This window comes from Anolis sagrei, chromosome Y, assembly GCF_037176765.1.
Source record: "Anolis sagrei isolate rAnoSag1 chromosome Y, rAnoSag1.mat, whole genome shotgun sequence".
Classification (NCBI taxonomy): domain Eukaryota; kingdom Metazoa; phylum Chordata; class Lepidosauria; order Squamata; family Dactyloidae; genus Anolis; species Anolis sagrei.
Genome location: NC_090035.1, coordinates 84,124,230 through 84,144,829, shown reverse-complemented (window position 1 = coordinate 84,144,829; position 20,600 = coordinate 84,124,230). Strand labels below are relative to the sequence as shown.

Sequence of the window (20,600 nt, the reverse complement as noted above, 5' to 3'; positions counted from 1 at the left end):
TTTCTGAACAACATCTTGCCAATTAGCATATTAATTCTTCACCCAAAACTCCTGAAAATCCCTACCAGAAATCCAATCTTTTTTCCAACAGCATTTAAACAAAAATCAGATATAACCTCTTGGGGGGATCAGATTGGTCTTAATTGTTTTACACACAATGCACCTACTGAAAACTAATCAAACAATTATAGATATGATACATTAATTTCCAAAATGTAAACCATGCCATGTGTGAAGCGTGCCCTCAAAGTATCGATCGAACACAACATTTCCTATTTTGTATCAAGACAATTCAGTCACTAATTGTATGCAATTCAGTCACACATTGTATGCAAACTCTTTCATTTTACCTACAATTTTAATATTTTCATCTCATTTCTATACTCAGTTATATATAAACCAGCCCTTAGAAGCTTATAAACATTTTTCCCATTTGCATATAATATTTAATATTTACAAGGTAAATTTGCATGCCATATTTACATGAAATAGTTTTGCATACAGAACATAGAACATAAAATCCTTGGTTTTTAAAAAAATGCAATGGAATGTGCTTTTTCTTTTTGTTTACTAACAAACTTGCAGACCTTCTTGGAGATGAAAATCCCCTTTTGCTGTGATTAATGCACACTTTTTAGTGCTAATAAGGAAAGGTATTTAATCCTGACATGCTTGCTCAGAGAATAATAAAAGTTTCCATGATGTGTGTTAATGGGAGCTTTGGGTGAGTGTGCATACGGTAACGATAGACATATACATATGAATATTATGTATGCATTGCTTGTTTGTAAATACTTACAGTCTTAACAATTAAGACATACTATGACTTATTTTTGTATGATCTGAATTCTCAATAGTGAATCCTTGTGAGTCAAACACTACAATAATGATGTAATATTAGGAGCAAGATGGCATACATCATAAATATGCATTTTTTGTAATAATGGGCTTGCATATTCTAATTATATTTCTTATCCATCTTTTTGGTTTTTCAAGAAGTGGACCAACATAGAACTTCTGCATTTTTTAAAAAGAGTTGTTGCAATCTCAGTATGCAATGCATGGAAATCAGGTCCTACTTTGGCCCATCAGCTTTTTCTCTTTCAAAATGCCTAATATTTCATCTGCTAAAATGTTACTTATTTCATGAATGCTGCTTGCAATTTCTGCTCTCAGGAGGAATGGTGCTTCGTTCTGAATATCACGCATCTCAACCCTTTTATATCTTAATGTTACGTTGTTTACTTTATTGCAATTTGTATTGTTATATTGTAATTCTTGTTTGGGCTTGGCCCCATGTAAGCCACTCCGAGTCCCCTTTGGGGAGATGGTGGTGGGGTATAAATAAAGATTTTTTATTATTATTATTATTATTATTATTATTATTCAATACTTCCTCCTTCCATACCTGTTTCTTACAGGTGAACCCTCTTCGTCTATCTTACTAAGCAGAGTTTATTCAAAAAGTAGGGAACATATTGATTGGGGTGGGATGGGGAGGCACTGAACGGAAATTCGTGTCAAGTATCAACTGATTTAAAAGAGGTGTGTTTCAAGAATGCTTCCTATGCAAATATATTGCATTCAGGACCTTCACATTTGAATGAGAGGTATAAAACCTCCAGTGTGTAAGGAACGTTTGGCCAAGCCGGATGCATTTTGTAAAATGAGGAATATTGATTATTCCTCATTTTATCATTATTATTATTAATTGACGCAAAAGCACAGTATGTCACAGCAAACAAGATCTATATGCTGGATTTTGTATCCCAAATATAGATCTCGTTTGCTGTGACATACTGTGCTTTTGTGTCAATAATAATAATAATAATAATAATAATTATTATTATTATTATGCTGGAGAGTTCTAATTCCTTTCCGGCACCATCTCCTTCTTGCATCTTTGTGTCAAATGAAGGTCCTTGTGGGGTGTTTGGGGCATCTGGGGGAGGCTCCAAAGGAGATGGGGGCAAGTCTGAGGCTGAGGGAGAATGCACACAGGTCCTAAGCTTTAAGGTTCATCTATGCAAAATTGCTGAGGACCTGAAGTGGCCAAGGGAGGGAAGGAAGGAGGAAAGAAGAGAGCTTTCAAGCCCCCCCCCCCCAACCTTCACTTGCTTTGCACACACACAGGATTCAGCATCAGGACCCCCCCCCCCCAAATACATAAATACCAGTTTAGGGGAACTGGACTGTTTCCCCTCCCAGCCCTAAACCCTGGGGACCCTCTCCCAAAGCTTTCCCCAGAGCGGCCTCCTCCACTCTCCACCCAATAATGCCCTTTCCATCCTTTTAACCCCCCCCCCCCGAATTAATAAAGTTGGGTAGCATGGCCCCATGTCCCATGCTGTTTTTCCTGTTTTACCCCACCCTTCTCAACCCCCGAGGGGGGACTCAGGGCGGCTTACAAAAAGGCACAATTCGATGCCTGTACAAAATACACATAATGTACAAAACCATAGTTAAAACAATTATCACAGCTAAAAACAATCAAAATAATCAGTATATAACACATCAATAAAACTACTCTCATGCTCAGCATTCGTCTTTCAGAGTTCCATAATTCCATTCCATTAGTCCATTCCTGTCCATTGTCAAAGTCCTTTCTTTATCTGCCAGATTGTTCGAATGCCTGGTCCCAGATCCATGTTTTTTCCTAAAGGAAAGGAGTGATGTCGCTGATCTAATTTCCCCGGGGAGTGAATTCCACAGGCGGGAGGCCACCACCGAGAAGGCCCTGCTCCTCGTCCCCACCAACCTCACTTGTGATAGAGGCGGGGTCATAGAATCATAGAATCAAAGAGTTGGAAGAGACCTCGTGGGCCATCCAGTCCAACCCCCTGCCAAGAAGCAGGAATATTGCATTCAAATCAGCAGGGCCTCCCCAGAAGATCTTAGACTCCGGGGTGGGATGTAGAGGGAGATGCGTTCGGACAGATACGCTGGGCCGGAACTGTATAGGGTTTTGTCGGTCAAAACCAGCACTTTGAATTGTGCTCGGAATTGGATCGGTAGCCAGTGGAGCTGACACAACAGGGGGGTGGTGTGCTCCCTGTATGACGCTCCAGTGAGCTGGACTAGTTGGAGTTTCCAAACAGTCTTCAAAAGCAACCCCACGTAGAGTGCATTGCAGTAATCTAAATGGGATGTAACAAGAGTGTGGACCACCGTGGCCAGATCCGACTTCCCAAAACTACTTTGAGTCTCCTTGTGGACAGTCAAAATGGAGTATAATATAATACTATATATAATACTACTAATAATAATACAATATTATAATTATATATGTTATATTACATGTAATATTACTAATAATATTACAATATAATGGTATAGTATAATACAGTAATATATAATACTGATATTGTACTATGCTTGCAGTTTCTCAGGTTGCTCCTGACACGACAAAAAAACAAAAACAAAAACAAAACAACAACCAAACACTATGCTAATAATATAATATACTGTATGTTTATATATCTTGTAAGCCGCTCTGAGTCCCCTTTGGGGTGAGAAGGGCGGCATATAAATGTCGTAAATAAATAAATGAACACAATAATAAGAATAAGAATAATGGAACTTTCTAGATTTGGGGGGGGTCCTGCCTTGGCCCCAGTGCCCTGCCCCCTCGGTTGTTTATTATTATTATTATGACTCTGATTATGCAATTTCCCCCGCCTGTTGGAAGGTGGGTCTCCACTACTCTGTCTCCTATAATAATAATAATAATAACAATAACAATAATACTTTATTTATACCCCGCTACCACCATCTCCCCAAGGGACTCGGTGTGGCTTACATGAGGCCGAGCCCAAAATACAACAATACAAGCAATAACAATAACAATACAAGCAATTTAAAACAACAAAACAATAAAACAATAACACAGGCATTATCAATAGAACAACACACTTTAAAATCTATGGCTAGGCCAAATGTAATTAAAATTAAAAGATTAAAAAATAATGCTGGGCAAGGGTGAAAAAGTGATGGGGTGGTTTTTTGAGCTTCTCCCATACAAATATTTCTCTTTCATCTCTCTTATCCTGAGTTTTATCATGTTATTTTTGGGATTGATTCTGCATTGTATTATTTTGCATGAGGGCTGAGAAAAGCGGTATACAAATATAGTAAATAAATAAATTGTTTTATTGCATTCTTGTGATTTTATTTAATTGTGATGTCTGTTTTGAGGTTTTGGTTTTATTTGGTTGTAATCTACTGTTGGGCTTGGCAGTCTTTAGGAGGAGCTTGAAGACCTGGCTGTTCCAGTGTGCCTTTCCAGAATAGGAAACCCCCAGCACCATGTCCCAAACGCACTTTATTCGAGATTTAAGATTGTCTGCACATCGCACCTACCTCTAAAAACCTTTACATTTCACCTGTCATGCCCAGCACTTTTAATTTTTTCATTACATTTGGCGCAGCCCTTAGTTTTTAAATGTGTCATGATGTCATTGTTTTTATTGTTTTACTGTTATTGCTTTAATGTTTATTGGTTTGCTTTTTGAGTTTTTATTGTTGTATTTGTTATGCTGTTGTTTTATTGAGGCCTTGGCCTTTTGTAAGCCGCACCGAGTCCTTCGGGAGATGCTAGCGGGGTACAAATAAAGTTTAATAATAATAATAATAATAATAATAATAATTAATGTAAGCTGCCCCGAGTCCCCTTTGGGGAGATAGAGGGTGGTGGGGTATAAATAAAGTTTATTATTATTATTACTATTGTTATGTGTAGGCACACCCCTGATTTTTCTGTGCAGAAGGAGACTCCTCCTGCATTCTTGTGATTTTATTTATTTGTGATGTTTGTTTTGAGGTTTTGGTTTTATTTGGGTTGTAATGTACTGTTGGGCTCGGCTGCATGTAAGCTGCCCCGAGTCCTCTTTGGGGAGAGAGATAGTTGTTGTTGTTCATTCGTTCAGTCGTCTCCGACTCTTCGTGACCTCATGGACCAGCCCACGCCAGAGCTCCCTGTCGGCCGTCACCACCCCCAGCTCCTTCAAGGTCAGTCCAGCCCAGTCACTTCAAGAGAGATGGTAAAAAAGGTAAAGGTAGTCCCCTGACATTAAGTCCAGTCATGTCTGACTCTGGGGTGTGGTGCTCATCTCCATTTCTAAGCCGAAGAGCCAGCGTTGTCCGTAGACACCTCCAAGGTCATGTGGCCATAGGCATGACTGCATGGAGCGCCGTTACCTTCCCGCCGGAGCGGTACCTATTGATCTACTCACATTTGCATGTTTTCGAACTGCTAGGTTGGCAGAAGCTAGGGCTGACAGCGGAAGCTCACGCTGCTCCCCGGAATAGAACCTATGACCTTTTGATCAACAAGCTCAGCAGCTCAGTGCTTTAACCCACTGCGCCACCGGAGGCTCCAAGAGAGATGGTGGTGGGGTATAAATAAAGTTTATTATTATTATAATTATTAATATTATTATTATGGGTAGGTACACCCCTTCTTTTTCTCTGGAGGAGGAGATTCCTCCTGGCAAGGCGTCCCCTATTGCTCCACGTGCCCCTTCCTGCTCTTTATTGCCCCACTCCCCTGCCCTGCCCCTCCCTCCTGTCCTGCCTCCCTCCTCCCCATCTGCTGCTGCTGCCCTGAGCATCTTTCATCCCTGGTGCTGCTGCTGCTGCTCCTGCATCTTTCCCGTTGCCGAGGCAACCGTCGCCGGGCTGAGGGAGGGAAGGGGTAAGGAGGGGTGGGGGGGGGAGAGGGTCGGGGGCGCGCCGCGTGCCCGCGCGCCGCTTCTCTGCCTGGCTGTGTTGTGCTCCGCTTCTGCCTCGGCTTTGGCTCTGCCTCCCTCTCCCTCCGTCCTCCTCCCCCCTCCCTCTCTTCTCCTCCCCCCTCCTCCTCCCCCCCTCCCTCCCGCTCGTATCTGGGCTGCTCGGCGCGCGCATGGAGGAGTCATCGTGCGCCCACCGATGGAAGCAGAGGTAGGTGCAGCTCCACGCCGAGCAGGCCCCCTCCCCGCCTCCGTCGTCGCCCTGCCCGCTTCCCTGCCTGCCCGCCTGCCTCCCCGCTTCCTCCTCCTCCTCCTCCTCCCGCTCCCTCTCTCCCTCTCCCATTTAAAAATCTTTAAAACTTTGCATATTAATGCCCGCGCTTTGCATACCGCTCGCCCGCGCCCTATTGATTGCCCGCCGCTTAATGCAGGCGCAGCAGCAGCAGAGGCAGAGGCAGAGGCAGCAGCAGCAGTAGACGCGGCAAAAGGAACTGAGGCACCACCGCCAGCACCAGCAGCCGAGGAGGAGGAGGAGGCGGCGGACAAGGCTCCTTCTTTGCGGGGCCCCAGGAGCCCCTCTTGGCTCCAGGGAGGCGAACCCCACAAGTAGACAGGCAGGCAGGCAGGCGCCTCTCCCTGGCCGGCAAAGAGGGAAAGCGGAGGGCAGGCAGGCAGGAAGGAAAGAAGGAAGGAAGGATAGATAGAGAGGAGGGCGCGCATTGTCTTCTACCTTCCTTGCTACCTTCCTCCCTTCCTTCCTTCCTTCTTTCCACCCCTCCACCTGCGGGGGACACACAAGCCCAGGCCGCGCCGAATCACAACCACAACCAACGGGCGAGGGGTCGGGGTCTCTGCCCAGGGTTGGGGGCCCTCCTTCGCCTCCCCCCCCCCAGGGATCCCAGGCTGGGCGCCGCTTCCCCGTCTCCCCAATGCCTTTGTGCACCGGGGGGGGGGGGGGGGCAGGCTTCCGGACAGGGATTTTCTATATATATATATATACACACACATAGTCCATGTATGTATATATCCTATTATTTTCATCTATAGTTACATACACCTGCACTGGAGAGGATGCTTGCATTGCCAAAGCTGGGCTGCACCGGAGACCCAAGGCAGGGGCTGGTCCCAGCATTGTCTCTCCCGTGGATGATTGGGGGGGGGGGGGGGGGTTCCCCGAGGCTGCTGGGCACAATGCATTGGGGGGGGGGGCAGGGGGGTGGCCCACCTCAGGGTCGAATAGAAGGTAACTGGGAGGGGGTGCAGTGGCCGAAGCGAGCTCCCCCGACCCTCCTTTTGTCCTGCGGGGGGGGGGGGGGGGAAGAAGGGAAGGAAGGAAAAGAAAGCAAAGGAAGGAAGGAAAAGAAGGGAAGGAAGGAAAAGAAAGCAAAGGAAGGAAGGAAAAAGAAGGGAAGGAAGGAAAAGAAAGCAAAGGAAGGAAGGAAAAGAAGGGAAGGAAGGAAAAGAAAGCAAAGGAAGAGGGAAAAAGAAGGGAAGGAGGAGAAGAAAAGGCAGGGGAGAGGAAAGAAGGAATAATAATCTATATAAATAAAAATGTAGCATTCGTTTGTGGGGTAAATATAACTCAAAAAACACTGGACGAATGGACACCAAATTTGGACACAAGACACCTCCCAGGCCAACAAGGGACCTTCACTCAGAAAAACATAAAAAAACACAGTGGAAGCAACTCAAAAGCCAAGAAATATATTAAAAATACATTACAACACAAGTGCAAAACCACATATACAAATATACACAAATATATACACATATATATACACACACACAAAACACATATACACAGAGTGGGCCACAACAATGTGTGGCAGGGGACAGCTAGTAATAATAATAATAATAATAATAATAATAATCTTTATTTCTACCCAGCCACCATCTCTCTCATATATACACATACATATACACATATACACACACACAAAATACATATACACAGACTGGGCCACAACAATGTGTGGCAGGAGACAGCTAGTAATAATAATAATAATAATAATAATAATAATAATAAACTTTATTAATACCCGGCCTCCCTCTCTCCCCCCAAAGGGGACCTCTTGGTGTCTTCCATGAGGCCAAGCCCAGAAATACCTGACCACAAAATAAAACCAAAACACCAAATAAACATCACAGTAAAATAAATAAAACACAAGAAAACAATAAAATGATGCAAAATACAGTAATAGATCAATCACTATCACAGGGAGCAGGCCACACAGACAAGGGAAAATGAGGAAAACTCAGAGATGAGATAGAAGGAAGGAAGGAAGGGACCAAACCAGGACCGAAAAGCCTTCTCTTCCCTGAGCCAGGCCTCTGCTTCCTAGCTTTTGGGCACACAGCTCCACCAATTCCTCAGTGATGATGGTAGTGATGGTTTCTTGGCCATGGTCTCCTGGGAGCCAAAGAGTCAAACTGGGAAGGCTGGGAAGGGGTCCCCACATACCCCCTCCTGCTCCCCCCATTCAGTCAGGGGGTGCCTCCTTGCTCTGCCCCCATGCCCCCCCCAAAGCCCTTCAGGCCTCACCCCTCCTTGCACACCAATCCAGTACGGCACAGGTTCTAAGGCACACCCTCCTCCTTTCAGTCCCACCGCCACCAATCCCTAAGAGATGCCTGCAATTCTAAGGCGCACCCCCCCCCCCTCTAGGGATGTTGCAATAGGGGAAACAGCCCCTCTTGGAAGGGGAGAAAGGCAGGGCGTGCTTGGGCAGCTGCAAAGAGCTTTAGGGGGAGTTTCCTGTGCTTTGGAAGGGCCACAAGTCTCACCCTGGTCACTGGTGGCGCACTTGGCTTGGCCTGTGGCGCCCTGTTATTGTTTGTTGCCTTGACTCCCTCTGGGGAGAAAGGTGGGATAGACATCACACACCATTACTATTACTATTATTATTATTATTGGTAGTAGTATTATCATTATTCCAGCCCCTCCCCTGCCTTGACCAGGGGGTCCTTCCTTTGGGAGTGTGTCACCTTTGCCAGGCCACTGCCCTTCCCGCTCTTCCAGCAGTTGAGACTCTTTACCTGTCAGGTGTGCCTGGAAAGCACTCTCTAGGAAGCCAACCCTCCATTTCTCCAGGGTATTCCTGGGACACAAAAAGGAGTGGAAGTTTGGCAGCGGGGAAGCGTTTGCTCAGGGAAATCCCCATCCATTTGGCCTGCCCATCCTATTCAGTTTTATATTGTGTTAATTGGCTTCCCTTGTTTTGCTTTGCTACGGTCATTTATTTCTGATGTAAGTTTTGTTTTGCATTCTGTATCTTATTGCGTTGTATTGTATTTTTGGGGCTCGGCCTCATGTTCGCCACCCTGCGTCTCCATTGGGGAGATGGTGACGGAGTATAAATCAAGTGTATTATTGTTGTTACTATGTTTTCCTGTCCTAAGCATTGCTACTTCTTCTGTTACTAAATAGAACACTACTATTTTGAGTGTCACTTGCAGTGTGTGCAAATGCCTGGGTGCCTGCCGTGTCACAAAAATGCCTATTAATCTGCTATGAGAATGTGCATGGTATTCCCTCCTCTTGCCCCTCACCCCTGCTTCAGTGGGGGCTGGCATGAGGGCGGTGTGGGTCACAGGGAACTTGCACACCCTTTGGGAAGGCTGCTCTTCCCACACCTGCTCCTCTCCGTCTGTACAAACCCCGGAAAGCAATGAACCTTTCCAAGGTGTTTTTCTCGGAAGCAGCTTGACATCCTTCCCAGACCCTTCGGCTCCAGCCCGTATTAATTCATTGGGGAAACCTGGCCCCGCTTGATAAAGAACCCCAACTTGATCAATAAGCCTGGTCTGAATCCAGTCCCTTTTTCACCCTGGTTCAGGGGACACCGGTGTGATTAAATGGCACGGCGGACGGGTAATTAATCTGCATTAAGTGATTCCGGGGGAAGGCGCCCGGAGTGCAAACAAGAGGGCGATTAAAGCAAATTAAGGGAGCGAGGGGATGCATTATCTGGTCGCATGGGGCCATGTGTGTGTGTGTGTGTGTGCACGCGCACTTGAGTTTTGTCAGCGTGGTTTGGGGAAGTCTCGTCACTTCAAAACGAGAAAGACCACGTCCCAAATTCTCTCCATGATTCCTACTTGAAATGGCTTTCCCCTGCACTCTGGGAAAGTGCTGGTCCTGATCAAGGTGGTGGTGGGGGGCTCCTTTTGGGTCCCCTCCCCATCTGTTTCCCAGCCCTTGGGCCTCTGGAGCCTTTGGGCCTCACATTGGGAGAAGAGGGGCCCCGGCCTGGAAGCAGCCCGACTTTTCCTTGGTGTGTTGTCACCTGAGGCCTGAGCTCACCCCATCTCCCTGGGCCCAGTCCTTTGTCACGATTGTCCCTGGGTCCCACACCCTGGGCCCATAAGGGCTGCTTGGATTGACGGCCTGGTTTGTGGGGGTTTTTATCTCCCTTTCTCTTCAGGGAAATTGGAGCCCTAACACCCAAGAATGGGCACTTAGGATTCCCCCTGACTTTGAGACCTTGAGAGTTGGAACTGGGCTCCTTTGGTTTGAGAGGAAGGCAGGAGGGGCCCTCCTTTTGAAAACAGAAGAGCACACCTTTGTGCCCCCCCCCCCTCAATGTTGCAACCGGAATTGCTCGCATTGCTCCGAGGCCCTGGGAATGGGCTAGCGTCCAGTCTCTTGCCCATGAGCCTTGGCTGGAAGGGCAGGGTGTGTGTCTGTGTGTACACTGGGCAGATCTGCTCTTTTCGGCCATTCTTCGTTGTGAGTGCGGGATTATGGCCAACCGGGGTGAACAAGGGAAATATCCTTTACATTAGGAGAGCCTGACAATAGAAAAGTGGCATGGAACTCATGTGGTTTTGGTTTTTTAATGTGACACTTTTGTGTGTGTATGCAATCCCTCTGTTTGTGCATTACTGTGGCTGTGACTCCCAAACCTCTTACCTCTCTTTTAAACAAGTGTGTGCTCCATGGGGCTTGGAGGGGGGCCTTCCTTGGAGGAAGCCTCTGTGTATATGTGTGTGTGTGTGTGTGTGTTGGGGAGGCATCTGCTCTTGTCAAGTGAGACCTCATTTCTCTGCAGTGACCTTTTTATTGCTGCCTGGTGTCTGTCTGTGTGTGTGTGAGAGAGAGCGTGTGTGTGTGTCGTGTGCACTTGTATGTGTGCATGGGTTGTCTCCCAGTAACCCTTTCTGCGCTGCGCCCTGCCCCTTCCACTCCCTCGGCAACTCACCTCCCGGTTGGACCCTTCAGGCACATTTGCCTTAAGTGACCTGCTATGGAGAGCATGGATATGTGTTTACATGTTGTGTTTGTGTGTATCCTTGGTGCCTCCATCACTGACCCTATTGCGACAGGCCACTCTCCCAGCTCTTTGGAGCCTGTTCCTAGCCTCGCGTTGGGACATAGCCGACCTTGACCCCTGCAATGCCCCCTCCTCCTCCTCCTCCTCCTCTCCCCTCGCCTGACAGAATGAGACCCCCAAATGGATGCACATATTTTGTCCTCTGTCCATCCACAGAGGCTCCTCGGGGTTTTGTCCATTGCCTTTCATCCTTTCCACTCTTTCGCTGCACTTCTTCACTCCTCCTTCATTTCCCCTCTTATTTATTTTTCCCCATTGCATTATGATTGCAATAATGATCCTAGCAATGATATTCTTTTCCCCCTTCCCAGTTCTGTTTACGTGCACCTGTCCTTCTGGGCTGTACGTAGTTTTGCTCTTCTCTTCTTCCTTCCCGACCGCTTTGATAAAACCTCTCCAAACCCCATGGCTTCTATTTGGATGCCCTGCTCCCCTTTGTGCAAACACGCTTTTGCCCTGAAGTGCCCCCCAGCCTCCATTTCCCTTCAAGTCATATTTTCTGCTGTGAAAGGAAAGCCGACCCCCTCTCTCCTCCTTCCTGAAATCCAGAATGTGAGTTGCAATAGTACAGAAGAGTGATAATTAATGTTGATTTGTTTTAATTCCCAAATTATGACCGAACCCCAGCCCTCCCCAGTTATGAGGGAGGATGGCCTTAATGGAGCCGAGCCCCCCTCGGTTTCCTCCTCCCGCCAGTGCTACGTGAGAGCAGCCATTTCCTGGTCAAGAGAACTGACCGCCAGCTCCATCTCCCCGACAAAGAGTCCAGGTCATTTATTCCATGAATGTCACCTGAAAGCGGGGGGAGAAAGCAGCCTCGCACTCCAGCCATCAAACACACTTTGTGCCCTCCTTGCCCCACTTTGGTGTCAGTTTCAGTGGGAATTAAATGCTTCCCCCCCCCAAACACACCTTTACCATATAGATGTATATATTCTTGGGGGGGGGGGGGGTGTCCAGAAGGCCAGGGATGGGTCTGGTGTGAGGAAGAAAGGGGAAGGGAGCCATATCTGGAACCAGGGATCTGTTTGCTTTATCGCTGGCAAAACAGCCTCCTACTCTTAAGCCCCAGAAGAAAGGCAGGGAGGGGGGCAGAACGCGGGAAATAAAAGGGGTTTGGTGCCTTCTTTCACCTTGAGAGTGTCCCAAACAGTTGGGATTTTTGAAAAAGGAGGAATCAAAATGAGAGGACACACAAACACGGGGACAAGGCCCCAGCGACAATGAGGAGGGATCCCTTGCTGTCCTCCTGGCCGAGGTGGGATTTACCTGTGGTGCGGGCTGCATGCGATGCGTGTCCCTTCAGGCATAATTGGGTGGCATTTACAAATCAATGCATGTTAAATGGGAGGCAATCAATTTCATTACCAGCTTTTCTCAAACACAATCTTCCCATTACAGATTTATTTTTAAGGCTGAACTCAAACGCAATGATCTCTTTACAAAGCAGTAAATTACTACTGTGAGCATGTTTTTGAAATATAGCAAGGAGAAAGATTGATTTTCATGTAAGTATAGGTGCAATCAATCCATAAACAGCAAACTGATCTGTAATTAGAAAATTCCCGTTCGACCCATCGTAGAGTTTAAAGCACGAGCTTCCTAGTTGTTGCGGTGATTGCTTCCTCCATGTGCCACAATTCTCTTTATTTATTTAAAGTCTTTCTTTTTGATTTTTCTTAGCAGTGTGATTGCATAGATTTTGTGCAAATAAGCATGCCTCTCCTAAATTATGGGTGACTTGCCTGAGGTCAGCACATGTGTACTATTAACACGAGGGGCTTGTTGTACTAATAGCGGTCCTTCTAATAAAAAACCATTTAGCTCAACGTGTAACACCATGTCGGAAGGCGCCTTTTGTTTTGAGTGTCTGTAAATGGATCTACCGATAATAGGATCAACCAGCAAATACATTCTTCTGTATCAATAATATCCGGTATCTATCTGTAGAATACGGTTCAATAAAGATAAAGGGATCGATTTACAAACCTATAAATAATATACATGGCTACCTTGCATCCTTCATTTTCCATTACACCAAGAGCCCTTCAAAGCACTTATGCCGCGTAGTCAAAGGACGATTGAGGGAGAGCTGGTCAGCTCCTGGACACCGGTGTTTAAAAGGAGCCACGGGTGGAATCAAGCACCAGGCCACCCATAATAAACTCCCTCTCTAAATACGTTTGCATAGATTTGCATAGACGTTTTAAGATGCAAATAAATTATCTAATTAAGAAGGGCTTCCAGTTTTGTGCAGGATTGTGCGATAATGTGACTGGATTTTTCTCCCTTCACTTTTTCTGTTCTTTTTGTCTCTAAATACTGTCAACTGTCACAGCAAAATGAGTGAAATCTATTGTTACTTAGCTTTGTTCCAAATCATATTTCCAGATGAAACACAGACAGAATTGTGGGGAGGTAGGATTTTGAATCGGCTGAATGGGGGATAATGACTCCTCTCTGAAATGTTTAAAAATAACTGCAACAGGTGCATTTTCAATATTTGCATACCGTATCTCTGCGTATAAATAGATGTAAATTTGTATTTCAAAGATTGATTAAGGTTTAATGATTATTCCTTGCAGTAGATTTTCCTACAAATACAGGTTTATATGTAGTTCTGGCCTTTTCTTACTGGCATAATTCTGACTGATTTTGAAATATGGGCTAATGTAGAATGTGTGTATGGAAGTAGATGGAGGGTTCAGTGTTGAAGTCATAACATCAGTGTATAAAATATTTTTAGGGCACTCGGACAGAATTTCACAAGTAAAAATGGAAAATTCTGCTGGTGGAAATTAATATTGTAAACTTTCCATCAGTTCATCACAATCCTACGATTTGAGTACCTGTGTTTCTTTGTTCGATCGCTCTTTCTTGTACGGAGGGGTTGAGGCGCTAATCGCTCCACAGATACAAACAGAGGAGAATCTTCCGGTGGCTTTCGAGGCGCATCCAGCAATTCCAGCTGCAAAGAAAGGGATATTGGGGTGATCCGAAAGGGGTCTGTGTCATGGCAAGGGACGTGTCGTATGGCCTTTGGGGAAGGAGAGGCACGGGGGTCTTGTGATGCTTCTGGTGTGGCTTTAGGGGAATGTGGGGGGCCTGTGCCTGGGGCCCCTCCCTCGCCCCAAAGGCCCCACAGGCAGCACACCCTTGGGCTTCTTGTGCTGGGAAGGCAACCCATGCCTTCCATTTCCCACAGCTGTGAAGACGGGCACCTTGTCTTGCAGGAAGGAAATGGCCTCCATGTTCGGAACAGTGATGAACGTTAACAGGACCAGTGCAAGGAGCAAGATGGGCGTGCTGGGCTCTCTGTGCTGGGGAAGGGAATCATTTTGCCTCAGTATCGGGCGCGTGTGCTTTGATCAAGTCCCCGTGCTTCATTTGGAGCTATGAAATACAGTCTCTGGTGCCCTTTTTGGACAGTTCAATCTTTTGGACCAGAGGCCTCCCGTCCTAGGAGCTTTGAGGCTGTCACCTGGTGCTTAGTGAGGCCTTATCCCTGCATCCCTAAAAACTACATTCACCACACAACTAACCTGGGGTTGTGCGAAAGCTCTTCTGCAGTTGTGGGAATTGTGCGACCCACTTGTGTGAGGTCTGAGTGCTGCAGTCACCCTCTGAGCCCCATTCTGGACCCTCCTGAAAATGGTCGGTCACACCCTCAAAGGCTGTGCAACTTGGTCTGATGATGAGTTGAAGCAGAAATATGCCTCGTGTAGGATTTTGTTTTAAACCTACCCCTTCCTGCAGGCCAGGTGTAAGAAGGGCATACCGGTTTAGTTACCTTTTCATGATTGGGGCACGTTGTCCTAAATCCAGGTCCTTCATCTTAACTGTGTTCCTGACCGAGCCTAAAAACTAAGAACTTTGTCCACCTGTTTGGATCTCCTTTGAGGTTTAACATCCCAATCTAGATCTGATAGTGTAGATTGCTTGATGGATTCACAGTTAATTATAGATGGTGAAATCTAACCTCCCTGCAATTCCCTACTTTTTGTGTTAATATGAACTAAAGGCTTGTGGTCCAGATTGATTCCTTTAATGCTTGCAAAGTGTTGGAAATAGGAAAAAAATATCGTTTTAGCTCTGAAATCATGAGGGGTATCAGTGCATCGTAGAGAAAAATAAAAGGTTCATTTTGGGAATTGGTACCATTTTGATTAGTAATTAAATGAAATGACCGACTCCTAAAAGTGTGTGGGAATTTGCCTGCTGTAGAACAATCTTTCTTGAAACACCGGTTGTGTGCTATTATTGCTGCGAACAATCTCTGAAATGTTTTTGCTTCCCCCTATACAAAACATGTCTCTTACTAATTGTGTTCGTTGTGTAGGATTGCTATTTTGTTTGGGGGCTTTCTAGTTGTCAATTTTGGTAAAAATGATTCTTTGTTATTCTTTTGTAAAAATGATTGTTAGCAGGCAGAAGATCACAATACAGGACTACTGGAAATAGATAAATAAAAGAGAGTGCAACCCTTGGAATCTGGTGCCTGGCATTTCTAACATTTCAAACAGAAATGTTTCTCCTTAATTTGGAATTAACCTTATCTTTGCAATGTTTGTGACAACCATTATAATAAAACCCCTTCCTCCCATTCCTAAAAGGTGTGTCTCTGGTGGTGATGAGGCAGAGTCCTTGTATGTTTAGTGAAACCTTTATTCAATGCTAAGTGATCTGGGTTTATAAACACAATTTTGACGTGTCTCTGTAATCTCTGTCGTTGATAAAGGATCCTGTGTTGCTCATAAAGATGTGCAGTCAGAAGATATGCTTTCTTTCCACTCTTTTAACTACTTAGATCAGTGATGGGCAACCTTTTGAGCTTGGTGTGTCAAAATTTGCCAAAAACCTGAGCATAACTTGGGTGGGGTGTCAACTTTGAGAAAAAAACCCCCATAATTTGGCAATATTTATAGTTTAAGTAAGAAAAATGTATAATCCATGCTGAGTTATGGAGTGAACAATGCTCAAACGTGCAAATGTTAAATTTGTAGAGCCTTTTACAAATTTATGGATGGAATTAGATTGGCTCTTATGAGGTGTACTTCTCTGTATTCATGTGGCCGCGTGTCATCAAAAATAGCCATACGTGTCAGTGCTGACACGCGTGTCATAGGTTCACCATCACGGACTTAGATTGTGAAAATGGCTCTGGTTAAAGGGTTTTTGGTGGAAATTAGCATGAAATAGTCTTGAGGGAAATGTATGCACCACTGTTGGGGTGTGTCTCTTTCTAACGAAAGTTAGCAACCGTAGTAGCCACAATGCTGAGTGTTTGTGCTGTGCTTTCGGAAAGGGCTTCAGGGCAAGAGAAGCCCCCCAGTTGGTTCCCTTCTTGTCAGAGAAGTGGTGGCACAGAGAAAGGATACATACCCGGCATCCCTGGTTTTATCTCAGATTGATTATCCCGCCATACATTTTAATCTCATCTTGCGTTCAGATTTTGGAAACTTCCTCCACTCCTTTTGCTGCAATTCTGTGCAGGCAGTTGTGAAACCAGGTACGTGATCCAAGTTAGCCAGTTCTCTGTTTAGAGGGGTGCAGTTTTGCTACATGGAAGGGAACCCGAGCCCCCCAGTTTTCCCTGAAAGGACTGCCCCTTCTTCTGGTGACACGACAGCTTCCGTCGCCTATAATGGATGCTCCTCAAGTTCAAAAACCGACTGCTTTGATGAAGAAAAGAAAGGCAGCGTTGGCAGAAGACAGGTATAAGGAGGAAGGTCGAAATCTTAAATGGAACGGAAGATTAAAACTCCAATTTATTTGGGGTGTGATTGGCACAAGGAGAAACCTGTCATGGGTGGAGGAATATGGGCAAGTGCAAGAGAGAAAACAGCGCTCAGCCACACATAACTTGGTGTGTATGTGAAGGACAAAGTCCTAGGTTGGCAGGGTATATGTGTTGATGGGAGATTAACCATTATGATGCCCATTATTAACAACAGCATCTTTTTTGCCGGGTTGCTATTGCTTTTATGTTGTGACGGTGTCCCTGAAAATGCTCCACACAACAGAACAGAACATGGCAGCTGCTTCTTTGTCACATGACGAGAGAGCAGCACCGGCCATGTTTGGGCTGTCGGCTTGTCTCCTGGCAAACGCATTGGGGGCCTCGACAGCTCCTGGCAGGCAGAAACTCAACAGGGACAGGCCCGCCCTGGCTCCATCGATGTTAGACGAACCATCATCCACCCAGAAAGAATTCCAAAGAAAGGAGCTTCAAAACGAGTCTCTCTACCCATACAATTCTGGCAGTAAGAAAAAGGGTCTGAGCGTCCATTTAGCGAAACACCTGTACAACCAGCCAGGCTTGTGCCAAAGTGGGTCTTTCCCACACCTTCCCAGCACCGTCTTGGCCTCTGAATTTCAGATCAAAGTGGTGCCTCTCCCCGTGCGGTGGACACTTACTCTGGAATAATTGTTTCAGAATTAAAGTGTGCTAAGAGCGGTTGAGCCTGCCGTGCACTAAAAGGCAACGCAGACATGATAAACAGTAGTATTGATCTTTCTGTATGCCCCTTAGGGTGGTATTATCATGTCTTCCGGCTATTAAAATCGGAGAAACTCTGTTTGTACACAGATGGTAAAACCTGTGGTTGCCAACATGACTCTTTGCCTCCTCTCTTTCTCTTGGGGGAGTGGGGGGGAGGGTAGCCCCTTTTCATGGAGGCTGCATGAAGGTTGAGTCCCTGCGTTATGGGGTGTGTGTATGGGGTGGGGTGGGGGGTTTCCAAACTGCCCAAATATCAGGTTTTTGGATAGCCTTTCTGCTGAGGGCTTTCTCATGGATGCCCTGAAGATGGAGGAAGGTTTTCCTGAGGATGGTTTGGGACAGGGTTGGGTAGATCTCTGGGTGATTGGATGCAAGTCGCCCAAAGTCTCTGGTTACTATGCCTGATTTATTCTACTCTATCCTATTTTGCCAATCTTCTTTCTCTCAGCCATGATACTATTCTTTTACAAAATAAGAGTGTTCCTTGGTTTCCTTTTCACTTGGTCTTTGCGCAGCTCTGCTTGTGGGCATTGGAAGTTTGTATCTGAGTTCCTTCCTTTTCAGTTCCTTCCTTTTCAGAAGGCAACTCCCAAAATTCCCATAGTCGTTATGACTTTTAATTAAAAAAGTAACATTCCCAAGTTCTGATGGAATTCCAGAGCTGTAATCAGCTGGTCCAGCAGCACTACTCTTTTCATGGTGGGCAAGACTCTTAATACAAAGATCTGGAGAGGACTTCTCAGAGGTCCAACCGGAGAAGGAAGCCATGGAAGGGAGGTTAGGGTCCTCCTGCCCTGCTGCTGAGGTGGGTGGCCACAGCTGGTGCCCCTTTCTTGCCCCTCCTTTTTGCCTCTGGGCTGGAAACAGGGCCCAGGTGACCCCTGCCCCATTTTAGTTGGATAGAGTGGGAATGGTCTTGCCCCAGGATTTGGTTTTGGTCACCAAAGAAAGGGAAGGAACCCTGGGAGAACAAAATTGGGACAAGAACGTCTGAAAACAAAGCCCCTCCCTGAAATGGGCCACAAGAAATTTCCTCTGGGCCAGGGGCGGGAGCACATTGTCACCTACATTTTTCCCGACCGAGGATTTGTTTCCTTGTCTGTGACAATGGATGTGTTGGGCTTTCATAACTTGAGTATGACACATCTCTACAGAATTAGGTTCTCCTGGACAAAAAGCACGAGGGAGACGCTTTCCCAATTTATCCGCATCACTCTGTCTGAGCCTGCCTCCTCCGCTGGTTGGCACAATGGCAGACCCACCGCAAGGCTGAAGTCTTTGCAAATTAAGACGCCATTTGGTGGGTGACTGGCTGCTTGCTGAGGTCTTCATGAGGGATAGTCTTCTGATCTGGGCGGCCAGGTGGAGAAGGGGACGGGAAGGGGGAAGGAATCTCTGCAAATGGGCTTGCCTGGCAGTGGATTCTAACAGCTGAGCCTACTGTCCTTGCAGAGTGGTGCATCATTTTGTTTGTCATGAAGCCTATCCCACCTAATGTCTAAGGCACAGTCAAAAAGCCAGAGGTGAAGGTGTAACTTGAAAACAATACTATTCCTGGCTTGCTTTTTTGGCAGAACAGACGTGTGGTAAAGGATGCTGGGATCTCTCTGGATTCCAAAATAACTGTGTGGAAGGGGGCTCCATGTGGCACAAGATGTTGAGATTTGTGGGGCAAGGACAGCAGGTCTTTTGGACAGAGCTTGGAAGATGGCCTCTCCTTGAATCCCCAGCCAGCATAGCCACTGCTGTGGCATCTTCAAATTGGGGGATTCTGGGAGTATGATTTCAAAGAACTTCTCCAAGCTCCATCAAAGGAATTGGCAATGACATAAAGTCAAGTAGCACCTGAATAGGGGAACAGGGTCAACAGTGGCATCCTGTTATTGGAGCATTTGTTCTGCAGCATTTTGAATGCCGCCTTCCTTGAGTCTATGGAAAGCAGTATGCACATTGTTTATATTTATGGCAATAAAGGCATTTAAAAGACAGAAAAGGACAGAGAGTGGTAAGAAGAGTGTGGTTGGGGTTTGAGGATCGGCAGTGGGAACTCCTCAAGCTGCTTTGGGTGCAAATAGGACAGAAGGGTTCAAGGCCTGAGCTGTTCGGTGAGGCCCTTCCTCTTTGGTATTGAAGGAGAGATTGGGGGCCATGCCTCAGTTGGGAGCGTTTTGGAGGTGGGTTACTGCAGAAGCCTCAGCGACTGGACTAGATGGCCCTTGGGGTGCCCTTCAGCTCTGTGGCTGTGATTCTGTGAGCTCCACAGATCTTCTGGATGGAAGAGAAGGGCCTTCCTTCCCCAACAATGGAGGTGTGTGTCTTGTGTGTGCATGGGACGAAAGAAAGGCTTATAAATACCTTGTCCTCAACCGTGACAGTGAATCTGAGCCTAGGTAGACAGCTTGGGCTATCTGGGCGACAATAACCGTCCTTCCTGATCAATAATACATAATGAACACCGCATCATTAAATAATTCATCGACAGCAAATAATTTCTGTGCCCCGAGGAGGGGAAGGAAAGCCGTCTCTTTAGTGCCCTGCTGGGCCAGGCTTGTGGTTTGCAGTGATTAATTAGTTTTATTTCATAATTAGCCCATATCCTACTGCCTCATAGAAGATTCTCTTGCAGAAAAACCAGCTTTGAAACCCCAAAGTGGGGGGTTGTCAGGAGAGAAAACAGAGCGATGCTTCCAATATTTCTAAAGCTTTCCTTTCTCTTTTCTCTTTCCCTTCTTTTTTCTTTCACTCCTTCCTTCTTTTCATTGTTCTCTTCAATCATAATCTCTCTCTTTTTCTGTCTCCTCTTTATGTTCGCATTTCTTGTTTGCTTTTTAACTTGCTTCCTGTTTTCCTTATTCTTCTACAATGTCTTCATGGTGGGATAGCAGTTATTGAAAGAAGGCCAACACAAAATAAGCACTGAGCAACACTGCCACCTTTCCCAAAAGCCAGAGAGGGAATCTTCCTGGAAATTTAAAGGGAGATGAATTTGTAGACAAGGGTTGTCTTTCTTGTGGGGCGGAGAAAACAAAACCCACAAAA

The 20,600-nt window shown here is 46.0% G+C and overlaps 1 protein-coding gene across 1 annotated transcript in view; it reads left to right on the top strand.

Moving 5' to 3' along the window:
- Positions 1-5,867: 5,867 nt before the first annotated feature.
- The window catches only part of POU2F2 (POU class 2 homeobox 2), a 92,072-nt gene continuing 77,339 nt past the window's right edge, over positions 5,868-20,600 (top strand). The window contains exon 1 of the mRNA XM_067461480.1: positions 5,868-5,937. The gene's annotated coding sequence lies outside the window, so the exon portion shown is untranslated. The remainder of the gene's footprint in view (positions 5,938-20,600) is intronic.